The sequence below is a fragment of the Enhydra lutris genome, unplaced genomic scaffold (assembly GCF_002288905.1).
Source record: "Enhydra lutris kenyoni isolate GAN:26980312 unplaced genomic scaffold, ASM228890v2 scaffoldscaffold56, whole genome shotgun sequence".
Lineage (NCBI taxonomy): Eukaryota > Metazoa > Chordata > Mammalia > Carnivora > Mustelidae > Enhydra > Enhydra lutris.
Window position 1 is genome coordinate 5076117 of NW_019154140.1, and position 14313 is coordinate 5090429.

The 14313-nt window shown below is 40.1% G+C and overlaps 1 pseudogene; it reads right to left on the reverse strand.

The window, feature by feature from the left end:
* LOC111157734 overlaps window positions 1-7591 on the reverse strand; it is an 88365-nt pseudogene extending 80774 nt beyond the window's left edge.
* Between the last annotated feature and the right edge of the window lie 6722 nt (window positions 7592-14313).

Sequence of the window (14313 nt, forward strand, 5' to 3'; positions counted from 1 at the left end):
TATTAGGAAACAGTATATGGAAGATGGAGTTTCTGCCATGGCTTTGGAGGACAAATGCAATTGAAGGGTCAAGGAGGCAGAGGCTCTTCAGGTACTTGGAACTCCAGGAGCAAAAGCATATTGGGAAACAACATGGAGTCTAGTTTGGCAGGAAGGTAGGTCGAGGCATCAGCCTCCCACTTGAAAAATCAGCAAGGCACACAGTAAGACATAATAGCTCCTTGCCAATGCTTTTACTAAATCAAGAGTTAAGTCCTGGATGAAGGGCCTTCCAGGCTGGCCTTTGACATTCAGAGCCCAGTCTCTTATGAGGTGGGGACAAACCCCTTGTTCTTCCTTGTCAACCAAGGTAACAATTAGTAACAATTTTTCTTTATTTATTTAGAAAAATGACATTAAAAATGATATGTACTTAATTTAAAATTCAAACAATTCTTAAAAAAAAAAGAAAAAAGAAAAAGGGGTGAGAAAAAAATACCCCGAATTTCATCTCCCAAGAGACAATCATTGTTAATGTTCAATATCCTTCACATCCTTTCCTTTGCATATATACAGATGGAGGGCTGTCTGGTGAGGAATGGTTTTGCAAAAATGGAACCATAGTACATGCTAATTTTATAGAAATTATTAAATGTATTTCAACTTGATTTTAAAAAGAAGAGAACGAAACTGATAAGAATAAAGGAAATATGGAAAATTTAGGTAAATGTTTCATTAATTTTAGTTCCTTTAAAAAAAATAGATAATATATTCATGTGGTACACATTTCAAAAGCTACATGTTAGTGAAAAGCCATAAAAATTCTCCCTCCCAGCCCATCTCCCATCTATCCAGTGTTCTTCCCCAGAGGTATCCATAGTAACAATTTACTGTTCACCTTTTCAGAGTTAAGTGTTTTTAAAATTTATTTACCACAAAGATATTATAGTTCCTAAAATTAAGGATTAAATGATTATTAAAGATTTATAAAAGATTATTAAAAACCATACAACTTTGGAGCCATTATGTTTTAATAATTGTGTTTTCATTTTTTTTATAATAATATCTAATGCTGGGCACTATACTAAGAAATTTACATGGGTTATTTCATTTGCTACCCACAACAACATTATCATCTTCATCTTACTGGCAAGGGAACTAAGATAGTTAAATACTTTGTCAGAGACCAAAAGTTAGAATTGACAGAGCCCTGATTTAAACTCAGGTGGTCTAATTTCTGACATACCCACCACCTACACTGCCTCCTTTTAATACTGAATGGAATACTAGTGCCTTTCCCCTGGCATATCCGCTCGTTTCTTGTGTAGCTAGAGTTCCTCTCTGTTAGTCTTACCCAAGAAGGACTGGATCTGCTAAAGCCTCTCATGTTTGAGTATATGTACCTATTACCTTTATTCTCAAACAACAAAACCTTTATTCTCAAACACAAAACTGGTTTTTCCTAAGTCACAGTTTCTTTCCTTCAGAATTTTGTAAACAGAGCTCTATTGTCATTGTTGATTGTAGTGGAGAAGTCTAGCCAGCCTAATTCTGTTCTCTTGTAGGTGACTTGGTTTTTTTTCTACCTGGATTCCTTTAACCCTTCCTTTTAATCCCCCAAGGTCCTTAGTCTAATGAGGCTATGTATCTGTTTTAATAATCCTATATCAGTTCTTCCTGGAACATGGACTGCCTATTTCACATGCAAAATTACTTCTTCATTAGTTTCAGTGAAATTTTCTTTTAAAAATATTTGTTTTCTGTTTCATTTGTCTGGTTCTCTACTTCAGAGACACCACTTATCCTTGTATAGGATCATCACTAGCTCTGTTTCACATCTGTGACTTCCTCTCTAATTGTCAAAATCCTTTATCCTTTCTTTCTGAATGTGCAGTGATGTCACCAAGCCTTCCTCTCAGTTAGCATGGCAATTCAGCTCTCAGTCTATTTGATCTTTACCTTTCATGTGTATTAGTTCTCTCATCATGTTGTTTTGGTCCTCAAGTTGCATTCTTTTGCTGTATCCCTTTTTACCTCTGCTGTTTTACCATTTTTGTCTTAGAAGTTTTATTACGTTTTCATAGAGTACAAAACACTGACAGTAGAATTTTTTCAATTTTTGAATCCCCTTTTCTTTCAGACTTGGTCCCTCACCTTTTATTCTTATCTGTCCTTGTCTGTTCTCCCTTTTAATTATTATTTTGTGCTGTGGTGTATTTGCATCACCATCATATCCATTATTTCCCTCTCACTCATGCTCAACAGAAAAAGCATTTACCAAGACCTCCTACTTAGGTTGAGGTATTATGGGTAAATTCTTCTTGATTTCCTTCTAGTATGTGTTGTTGTCCCCTCCGAGTTGCACATGAGGAATGGTCTCCTGCTGCTTGAGGTGTGCATGGGTGTGCAAGGGGTGGGAATAGACATCACCTGGGGCTTTGAGGGAAAATCAATGCATACCTATTGAATCTCTCTCTCCACACACACACACACACACACACACACACACACTACAAGGGTATACTTTAATTTCCAGAGAGGGTAAAATCCGCACTTATATTTACAAAGGAAAGCGTTGTACTCACTGCAGCATAACCTCTACAGCCGCTTCTGGAAACATAATGATGTTCCTTTTATTATTGTTCAGGAGATGGTATAATGGGATGGTTGAGAGCACAGCCCACTAGGTTCAAATCCTAGCTCTGCCACTAACTTGCTGTGTCACCACGCACAAGGTACTTCTGTTTCTAAGCCTCTGCTTCCAAACTGGAGATGATGAGGGAACCTATCCACAGAGTTGTTGTGAGTCAGAAGTAGATTGGTACATAGGAAGCCCTTAAACACAGTGCCTGGCACACGGTTGAGGATGTAATAAATGCCCGCGATTATTATCATCCAAAACAGTAGCAGTTTCCTCTTATTTTTCCTCCTGCTTTCAGAATTTGATCCAGAAACTTCATGAGTGAGGGCCATTAAGGAGCCATCCCCCTTCTGACACCACATCTTGGCTAAAAATGGACTAAAGATCTGAAAGTAAAAACATGGATCACATACACATTGCTGGTGGAATGTAAATGATACAGTCATTCTGAAAAGCAGTTTAACAGTTTCTTAAGAAACTAAACATTCAATTACCATTCAACCCATCAATCGTACTCTTGGGCATTTGTCCCAGAAGAGTGAGGATTTATGTTCATACAAAAACCTGTACACAATGTTCATAGCAGTTTTGTTTGTAATAGCTAAAAACTGGAAACAACAGGGATGATTTTTAGCAGGTTATGTCTGAACAAACCATGGTACATACATACCATGGAGTATTACTAAGCAATAAAAAGTATTGAGCTATTGATATCTGTGATAAGTTGGAGGCATCTCCAGAGAATTATTCTGAGTCAAAAAAAAAAAAAAAAGCCAATCCCAAAATGTTAGATGCTGTATGATTCATTTATGTAACATTTACAAGAGGCAAAATTTTACAAATGGAGAAAAGATCAGTAATTGCTGGGCTTTGGGGATAGGGGTCTGGGGAAAGAGAGGTGGGTATGCTTGTAAAAGGACAACAAGAGGGATCCTTGTAGTGTTGGAACTATTCATTATCTTGACTGTTATGGTGGATATTTCAACCCACACAGGTGACAAAATTCTGTGGAACTTAATACACACACACACATACACACACACACACACACACACACACACACACAAATGAGTGCAAGTAAAACTGGAGAAATCCAATATGAATAAGATAGGGAGATAGTATCAATGTCAGTATACAGGTTGGATATATATTATTCTATAGTTTCATAAAATGTTACCACTGGTGGAAACTGTACAAGGGATCGCTCTCTCAATTATTACTTACAATTGCATGTGAATCTACAATTTTCTGTAAACATTTCAATTAAAAAATGGAGGAAAATTCCCTTAACCTCCCCCCTCTGCATAAATAGAAGGAGAAGGAGAAGAGGAGAAAGAGGAGAGGAGGAAGAGGGAGAAGAGGTGGAGGAGAGAGGAGGGGGAGGAGGATGAGGAGGAAAGGAGAACTCTTTCTCTACTTTTGGAGCCTCAGTAGATTTTCAAGCAGAAAATCCTTCTGTAACGTCTGAATAGGAAGGGAAGAACTGTAAGAATATACTATATTCTTTGGTGCTAACAGCTGTCCACAGTGGTATGGATGGGGGCACTGGCAAGGAGTGTTCTGCTAGCTGAAGGGGAGTAGGATGGGAGAAGGAAAAGATACTTTAAATGATTTTGAGCCAAGAAGTGACTCCGTGTGTCACAGAAAGAATAACCTTGGTGGAACTGTAGGGGCGTAGGGTACTACTTCATAGTGCAATTTTGGGGGTGCTAAACAGTTCACTCAGTTTAGTAACCAGTTCTTTCTGGCCTCAGTGTTTGAAATTTGCATGTTAGACAACCCTTATATTAAGGTTTGGCATATCCCATTTGCAGTGCATTTATGTTATCTGGGATGCTGATGTATCTCATTTGGGGCATCAGTTTACCTAGTTTATGTCTGTCCAACTAGATTAAGATTGTGGAGTAAAGGGATTTAAGAGATTATGAAGTTTGGTGGTAGAGGAGAGGCTCAGGAAGTGCCAAAACATATTGAGTTGCCTGTATGGGCATAAGCTGATGCCTTATGGGGTCCTATGGTGGGATGCAAAATGGGGTTCTAAACTGTCTAGGAAGCCACTCAAGGGCACCAGAGGACTGTGGAGAACTTGGGAACTGATTTCTCAAGTCCTACATAACTTTGAGTATATTATTTCATTAAATCTCCCAACAACCTTCTGTGAGCTACGTATTGTGATCATTATTTTAAAGAGAAAAAAAAGCTGAAGCTCAGAGAACTTAACTTGTTCAAGAGCACATCATTACAAAGTGGTAAAGCCAGGATATCATTGGAGAGCTTCTGAATGCCAATCCAGGACTCTCCCACTTTTCTACACCATCTTCTGCTGGGAATTTGACTTTGCCTGTATTTTATATTTAACTAAAAATTTTTAACTAAAAATTCATCTCATGTATGAATCAGTGCAGATCCTACCCATTTTAAAAATTCTAAAGGTGAAAAACCAAACCCACCTCTAGTTCTCATTCAGTATCTCTGATTTTCTTCTTAGCCAAGTTTCTGGAAAGAATGACCTCCATACTTGGTCATCCTTCCTCACTTTCATTCACTCCTCACTCCCTTCCCCTGGGCTTTATCCCCACCAGCCACTGAAGGTACTGGTGCTTGGGCCACCAAGAACCTTACATCAATGAGAGGAATGTCACTGGAACTTTCAACATCTTTCAACAGGGTAGGCCAACACTTTCTAACAATGGCTGCATTTTAGAATCACCCAGAAAGCATTGTTTTAAAAAGAATATCTAAGCCTCAGATATTTTCCCTGAGAATAATATCCCCTGAGATTGTGGTTTAATTGGCCTAGGGTAGAATTTCTTTATTAACACAGTGGGTAGTACTCAAGGGCTTCAGGTAGGATAATAACGTAATTTGATTATGATGACTTGAACTAGGATTGCAGACTTGGAGATGAAGAGAAGTAGAAACGTTTGAGAATGGGTTCAATAGAATTCAGTAATTGATTGGATGGGGGAGAGGCAGGTGTCAAAACTGATTCCTAGATTTCTGGCATATGTGATTGGTAGTTGGTGGGACCATTTACTAGGATACAGAACTCTGGAGAGGTAGCAGATAGGAGAGAGTGGCCAATGGGGATCGAGAGCTTGGTGTTGCCATGCTAAATCAGGCATGGTTTTGCCTATACTCAAGGAGAGATTGAAGCATGCAGTTGAATATTCAGATCTGGAGGTCAGAAAGAAGTCAGAAGTTGTCAGCATTGTTAAAAATAAGACAACAGGCTCAAAATAGAACTGCTTATGCTAAGCACATCACCAAACCAAGATTTAACTTAATCATAGTTTCAGCTCTCCCAGAAATGGAATCATAAGCCAGGCCATCAGGAATTCCTGAACCGCACTAGTTAGGCAAGCTGTATGATAGACCTCTGCCATCCCCCAAAGGGAAGTAACCTTGAGACAAACAATCTGCTTTTTGTGTAGTGTAACGTCCTTGTTTCTTCTCTCTTCTGCCTATGAAAAGTCTTTCATTTTGTACAGCTCCCCAGAGTTCCTCTCTATCTTCTAGATTGGATGGTGCTAAACTTATGAATCATTGAATAAAGCCAATAAGGTCTTCAAAATTTATTTGAATTTATTTGAATAGATTGCATATAAGGCCATGGGTGGATGAAATCACAAATGTAGAGAATAGAGAGAAGAAAAAACGGGGAAAATCCCGTAGAGTTCTGTCATATAGAGATCAGTAGAGAAGGTACAACCAGCAAAATAGATCGTGAAAAGAAGTGGCCGGTGAAGTACAAGGTAAACCGAGAGTATGGCCATGTAGAGTCCAAGAGAAGAGGAAATCAAGGAGGAGGAAATTCCCCATACTGTTGTTCTCATCCTGCCTGACATTAGAATTAACCAGGGAGGCTCTTCCTTCTGCTTCCCTACACCTCAGCTACCTCCTGATTAATGTTCTTAGTCCCTAGAGCCTTAGCTTAATTTAGTCCTTAGAGTCTTGGCTTAAAGGTCCTGCTCTCTCAGCCCCAATATAAAAAAAAGTCCTCCTGTCTATACTCTCATACCATCTGTACTCTCTTCATGGCACTAAATAGGATTTGTTTTTTTTGGTTTTTTTTTTTTTAAAGATTTTATTTATTTATTTGACAGAGAGATCACAAGCAGGCAGAGAGGCAGGCAGAGAGAGAGGAGGAAGCAGGCTCCCCTAGAGAGCAGAGAGCCCGACGCGGGGCTCGATCCCAGGACTCTGAGATCATGACCCGAGCCGAAGGCAGCGGCTTAACCCACTGAGCCACCCAGGCACCCCACTAAATAGGATTTGTAATAACAATTTTACTTGTTTGTTATTTGTTTAAAGATGGTTTCTCTACCAGATTAAACTCTGTATGAAAGAGCAGGGTCTGTGTTATTTTGCTTACCTCTCTATTGTTAGGGCTTTGCATGTATCTGACATGTAGACGTGCTTAATAAATTCTTATTGGGGAAACAAGTTTTTTTTTTTTTTTTACTTTTACCAGATCATCTATGTTATTATAAAATTTTAGTGATGCTAGACAGAATTTTAATCCAGAAATCTTCAATTTTAATAATTTAGAAGTTTTTAAACTGATTGGTGTTTCAGGATCTTCCTTCCCTTCCTTTCCCTTGCCCTTGCCCTTTCCCTTCCCTTCTGTTCTCTTCTCTTTCCTTTCCTTCCTTCCTTGACAAGCCAGCTAACATCTCTATTCCTTCGGAGGTTGGAGAGGCAGTCTCAGGGGCCCTTGGCTGGGGGTCTGCTCCCACTTCAACATCACTGGCTTCAGTTGCGCAGATGATGCTACTACGATGGGGAGTAGTTCTGTTTCCTATGGGTCATGGGCCAGATGCTGCTGAGAGTGACCTGGGAGCTCTTGCTGATAGCGATTCCCAAGTAGGAGGTGGCCAGGTTTCCCGGCCGGATCTCCCCTTCATGACCACCAGGGGCCCGTTTGCCCCGTGGCTCCTCGCCCACCGTCTGGCAGTGAGTCCCACCCATTAACAGCAGGAGGTGGGGGACGTCAGATTGCTGTGTGTGGTGCTATGTAGCTGCCTGCTCCTCTTGAACAGCTGTTGCAGATACCCGACAGATACCGGACACGGAGGCAGCTCCTCTTGCTGAGGCCGCAGGAGCTGGAAAGAGGAGGTCTGCTTCTTTAGAGAAGACAAAAAGTACATTTACAGTTAACACTCCATTGAGTGCAAAATTTGGGAGAATAGGGAATATAAACAAAAGAGTTGACATTTTCCACTGTTTGTGTAATTGACACACTTTTTCTCTTTCTTTGGATACTTTATTAATAGTTAATTGTAAAGAGAAGTTCTATTGTTTTCATTTGCATTGCACGCTGTACTCTCTGAATACTTCCGACACCAGCCCAACAAGTCTGGGGTTTTCTTAAATTGCTGGGTGTCCTGCAGTTTAACTCAATTCTCACACTACCTATCTGGAAATATCTTCATATCCCACAGGTTAAAGGCTGTCTCACAAGACTGCTTCCTCCACCCCTCGCCCCCACTGCCCACTCCCACTTTCTAAGTCCAGGCTGTTACCTGTGGTTCTGGACAACCAAGTATAAATTGACACCTTCCTTAAGTCCAATTAATTTGCTAGCACAGGGGTGCCTGGGTGGCTCAGTGGGTTAAAGCCTCTGCCTTCGGCTCAGGTCATGATCCCAGGGTCCTGGGATCAAGCCCCATATCGGGCTCTCTGCTCAGCGGGGAGCCTGCTTCCCCTTCTCTCTCTCTGCCTGCCTCTCTGCCTACTTGTGATCTCTGTCTGTCAAATAAATAAATAAATAAATAAATCAAATCTTTTAAAAAATTTGCTAGCACAGCTCACAGAACTCAGAAAGGAAGTTTACTTATTAGATTACTGGTTTACTACAAAGGATAGTAAAGGTACCAGTGAACACTCAGATGAAGAGACACATAAGACAAGGTCTGTGAGGATCCTGAACCCAGAAGCTCCTGCCTCCATGGAGTTTGGGTCATCCCACCCTCTCAGCACGTGGATGTGTTCTACTTCACCAAGCCAGAAGCTCTTCAACCTCCATTCTTTTTTTTTTTTTTTTTTCTGGAGTCTTCAATACAGAAGCATGATTTATTAAATAATTGGGCACTGGTGATTGACCTCAATTTCAAGTCCCCATCCCTCCCTGGAGGTCAGAAGTCAGGGGAGTGGGGCTGAAAGTTCCAGCCCTCTAACCACGTGGCTGGTGCCACCAGCAACCAGCCCCTGTCCTAGGACCTTTCCAAAAGTCGTGGTTGAAAGGGGCTTGTAAAAGGATAACAAAAACACCCATTCCACCTTTATCCCTGTGAAGCTATTTCAGGAACTCAGGACGGAAAGACTAAACGTTATAGCAAAAGATGTTCTCTTCGCTGGGTTTGGGGAGCTATAAAGCCAGGAATCATGGATGAATACCAAAGTATACAAATCCCCAACTTATTTAAAATTTTGAACTTTGATCTTTCTCTGGGCGGGCAATATGCAGTGTGATTCCCTTTCATGATGCTGGGCAGCAACAGCAAGCCGCAGCTCACAGTCACAAGCATATAATCACAAATGAACAACTGATACACTAACATCCACTCCGTGCCCATACAACCATTCTGTTTTTCACTTTCAGTACAGTCAACAATAAATTATATGAGATATTCAACACTTTATTATAAAGTAGATGTGGTGTTAGGTGACATTGCCCAACTATTGGCTAATGTAAGTGTTCTGAGCACATTTAGGATAGGCTAAGCTAGGCTAGGTGTTTGGTAGGTTAGGTGTATTAAACGCATTTTAGACCTAATGGAACTTTTTTTCCTTTAACTTAATGGTACTTTCAATTTAACAATGGTTTTGTTAGGATGGAACCCCATCATAAGTCAAGGAAGATCCATATTTATTTTTTATGATAAATCACAATATCACTAAATGAGGTCTGGAGATTTAACATCTATTTCTAAGAACATCATTTCATTAATGTAGAGTCAGAGTTCGAGGATTTAAGGGACATTTACTGTGCTTTGCAAGGCTTTAGGTGCTTCCCATGTCATATTTGGTTTATTCTTTTCAACATTTACGGGAGATAAACATCATTATCCCCATTTTACAGATAAAACTGAGGATCAAAGGATTACCTAACTTGCTAAGGGTGTGAGATAGCACGAAGGATCAGATAATCAAATCAGACTCACAGGATCACACATCTCACACAGTAGCAAGACATACTAATGGTTTCCAAGGATACAAATAACTTTAAGGCAGTGGTGAAGCAGGGAGAAGTCTGAGACCCACCAACACAGCTCCCAGGTCACTTCTTCCTCCACTGAGACTAGTTTTGGTCCTAATTACTGAACAGGATCTCTATGTGCACGGTCACATCACTTACACAGAAGAGAGCTGTTTCTTCCATGAAACATCTCCATTTTATACTCTAATAGTTAAATAGATCACATGACATTTTTTAGGGAGGGACATTACAAATATCCATAAGCTGCTGGTTTGATTACCATAGTAACCAATCCTAGACAGATCAGATTCATCCTGACCAAAGCATTCCATAGATAAACAGTACTAGTGTGTTTGACTGAGGTCTGTGGTTACATGCCTATAAGGAAATTGGACCAGATTATCATCCTTCTTTCCTTCCCAGGGGCATTTCCTCAGTGAAGGGAGAGAGTGTGTCACAGGCCTGCTGCTGATCACATTGCCAAGGAGGCAGCCCGGGTGAACGTCAGAGCTAACGTTCAAATCCAGCTCTGTTCCTTGCAAGTCCATTCTGCTCAATACACCATACTCTCTTCAGACTTTAGGAGGACCTAGCTGGGAGACTTCACAAGTGTTAATACTTCTTAATGTGTCTCAACTTTTAATTTTCATGGTTGTTGCCATTAACATCTCTCAAACTGCCCTGAATAGTCTTTCATAGGGTTGTTTCTACTGCTACTACTGATAGCCGAACAGTCTGATTTGTAAAAGGAAGAAAGAAGGCAATCAATCAATCAATCAATCAATCAAATGATGCAGCGAAGGAGGGAAAGGTGATTCAACTAATAATATTTCATTTGAACCAGGTGTTGAAGTGGGTGATTCTTCTTTAAGACAGCTGGATAAGAAGTATTTGTAGTCACCTTATTAGTTTCAATAGATGATAAAGTCACTTTTTTTTTTTTTATAAAAGTAGGATAATAGTCTTCAGCATTTAATTTTCAGGCTATAACAGAAACTCAGGATACTTCATAGAGAGTGATAGGTTATAGCTGGTTAGTACCAGTTTGTGAAAGTCCATTGTAAGCAGTGATGTCACTCACATTGGTGGCTCGATATGGGCCATGGTAGCAATATTCACACCACAGAAATGATCAAGTACTACAAACCAGGACTTTTTTCCCCCAGAAAGCTCGTTGTTGAATGTTTACCAGCACATCAATATTCATAGACAGATATTCATACACTTTCCCTTTCTTGTGTTCAACATTAATCTGTTACCAGAATTAAAAAGTCAAGTGGAGAATCAAAATATTAACTATAATAGGCAATTGGAGTTTAAATGTACTGATTTTCTGGGAGGGACAATAAATAACATCCATTTCTTTCCCTCCTGAGTTTGGAACCGATGGAAAGATAAAGATCAGTATCTCAATTGACTTGTTAATAACCTAATTGGAGGTCACAGCATAGCTGTGTGCTCAAGTGGGCTTCCTAATTCCTTGCCCCTAAACTGGGTTCACCCATCCTGTTCCTGTTTCATCACAGACTATGAGGCCCCCTCCACTTCCTGCATGTTTGAGCTGAGTCTGTGTTTGTGCCAAGGTCAGGGGATTCAGACTGACACAAGGACTGAGAAAAAGAGAGGCTTTGCCTGTACACTCAGCTACTGCTTCCCGAGTGTCCAGTCACGCTCATTGTATGGGTCACTTCTCTTCCTTTGGGTGGGGACAATGAGAGGGATGGAAGAGAGGCAGGAAGCTCCTGCTGTATGATCCAAGGTAGGAACTTGAGTTGTGGAAGAGAGTGGTTTGTCCTACAATATATTTCATGTTAATCCCCTTTCTTATCACTTGGTAGAATCAGACATTGATCATACAGCAGACATTTTGCTCTGTAATGCTGTTGAATTGAACAATTGAGGTGAAAGTGTGGGGAAGTTTTCAAATCTTTCTGTGGGAAGTGGTGGTTATGGGGGTGTATTTTACCTACAGAGACACCTAAAAATATATGCTAGGCAGTTTTGATTTCTCTTTATTCTTTTTTAAAAATCTGTGAGCAAAAGAGCACCTGGCTGGCTCAGTTGGTGGAGTATGCAATTCCTGATCGCCGGGTGGTAAGATCGAGGGCCACGTTGGGTGTAGAGACTACTTAAAAATAAAATCTTAGAAAAAAAAAAAAGTTAACAAAGATTCTCACTTCTGTCCACCAATGCTAAAATATCAGACCCCTTTGAACATTTTCCTCAAGCAACCAGTTAATTCATTGAAAAAGAGATAATCAGACGAAGGATTTATTTAAATGACTTATTGTTGAGCTGAATTGCTTAGCTGCTTAAAAGAATTGACATCAGTTCTTTCGGGATTGTTAATCCAATGGCCCTGTGTACACAGACAGCCTCTTTTTCTCTGTCAAACCACAACATAATAAAGTTTTGTCTACATTTCCAGTTTTGTGTGGGAATGTTTAAAAGAATGCACAATCCAATTTTTTTTTTAATTTTAAGTATGATACATTATCCTTTGTGCTGAGCATTGTATTTTCTTTTGGGGGTTGAAGATAATTTCAGGTTTTTGTGGGTCTCCTGGCTTTTCCTTATGGTCCAATGAGGTCAAATTACCAGACGGATGACCTTTATATTAGATTTGTCTAACAAGCATGTCCTTTGAAGGAGGGTTGTTTAATCCAAGGAACATGTACTATTTGAAATTTTGTTTAGATTATGTTAAAATCCAACCTAGGTTGGTGATGACTGTGGATATCTGCAGACTCTTCTCATCCACGGGAAATGAGGTGGTCCTGTCTCAGCGCCACAGGGCCTCAGAGCTGGTACCAAGTGGCACCATTGTTGGCAGGCCCAGCAGGAGGCCAGGGACAGGGTAGTCATCACTGGGCTCCATCCCTGCGCCCGGATGAGGAAACACTGGTATACCATTGTAAGGAGGCTTGTTGTCCTGCACATGTGGCCCCCAAGTGAACAGTACCAGGGCACCTCAGCTCTGGTGTGAACTGCTTGCCCTGTTCACACACACTCAAGCCCACATATCACTCAGGAGAATCAATGTATTTTGTCTTTCATTGGTTTGATGGACTTCATTTTAGGGAATGTCTCATTTCCCAAGTCCCACTGAAAAAGTATCATTTTGACAGAGATTATTATTAATAATGTTATTTTGCTATAACAGTCCTATTATAGAAAGTCCCTTTTTGGGATGGTTATTGGAAATAATAGACTCTGGTTGGCATATTAACTTGCATTGAATTTATATGTCATCATCTGGTCAAAAATCATAGATGCCTCTTTACGTCCTCATGCTCCTTCCCATCCAGAGACCTCAAGCACCGTTGCTCTTAAACTTAATCCTACTTGGGCTCTCTGTTTTCTTCACTTCAAAGGGAAAAGTATAATTTGTACGAAGAGCTCTGATTATATGTATGAAACAATGACATTTCACAGATGATAAAAGATGAATAGACTATTAAACCCCACACTCTGGTGAGGTTGTGCTTAGAGTTCCAGCTGATACTGTTGTGATCCTCTATTACATGCTAACTAAGTAAGATAACATTGTCATTTTATGAAGAAATTCTTAAATGGTTATTATTAAAGATAGATTACTGGCAGTTACTTAAATGATTGAAATTCTTATAATTTTGTAGACCTAGGGGCATCATTTTGAATTTTCCTTTGTCCCTTATTCAACAAATATACTATGGACACCTGCCCTATGCCCAGGATCACACTAAGTATCAGGAGCACACAAAGGTACTTAAGGCCCAAGAGACTTGGCTTTGTCTCCTCCCTTATGGTAGCTCATAGTCTAGATGTGAAGATAAGTAAAGGAATTCTGATGCCAAATTGTAAGGGTAATAATAGGAGCAGAGTAGTCATCTTAGCTGGGTTGAAATTGAGGTTTGGCTACATTTAAACTATGAAACAAACCAACATTTTTTTTTCCTTAAGAATCTGCTCTATCCACACAAAAGAGTAGAAAAGAACTTGGAAATGTGTTTAAAATTGAATGTAGGTATATATTTTTTATTAACATACAATGTATTATCTGCTTCAGGGGTACAGGTCTGTGAATCATCAGGTTTACACACGTCACAGCACTTACCATAGCACATACCCTCCCCACTGTCCATCACCAAGCCACCCTATCCCTTCCCTCCTCATGCCCCAGCAACCCTAAGTTTGTTTCCTGAGATTAAGAGTGTCTAATGATTTGTCTCCCTTCCCGGTCCCATCTTGTTTCATTTTTTCCTTCCCTAACCCCCACAATCCCTTGCCCTGCCTTTCAAATTCCTCATATGAGAGATCATATGATAATCATCTTTCTCTGATTGACTTACGACGCTTAGCGTAATACCCTCTAGTTCCATCCACATCATTGCAAATGGCAAGATTTCCATTTTTGATGGCTGCATAGTATTCCATTATATATATAGTGAAGATGTCTAGCATCAGTAGTTAAGGCAATGAGCAGTAATCTGAATTTCAGTAGGAACTGTGC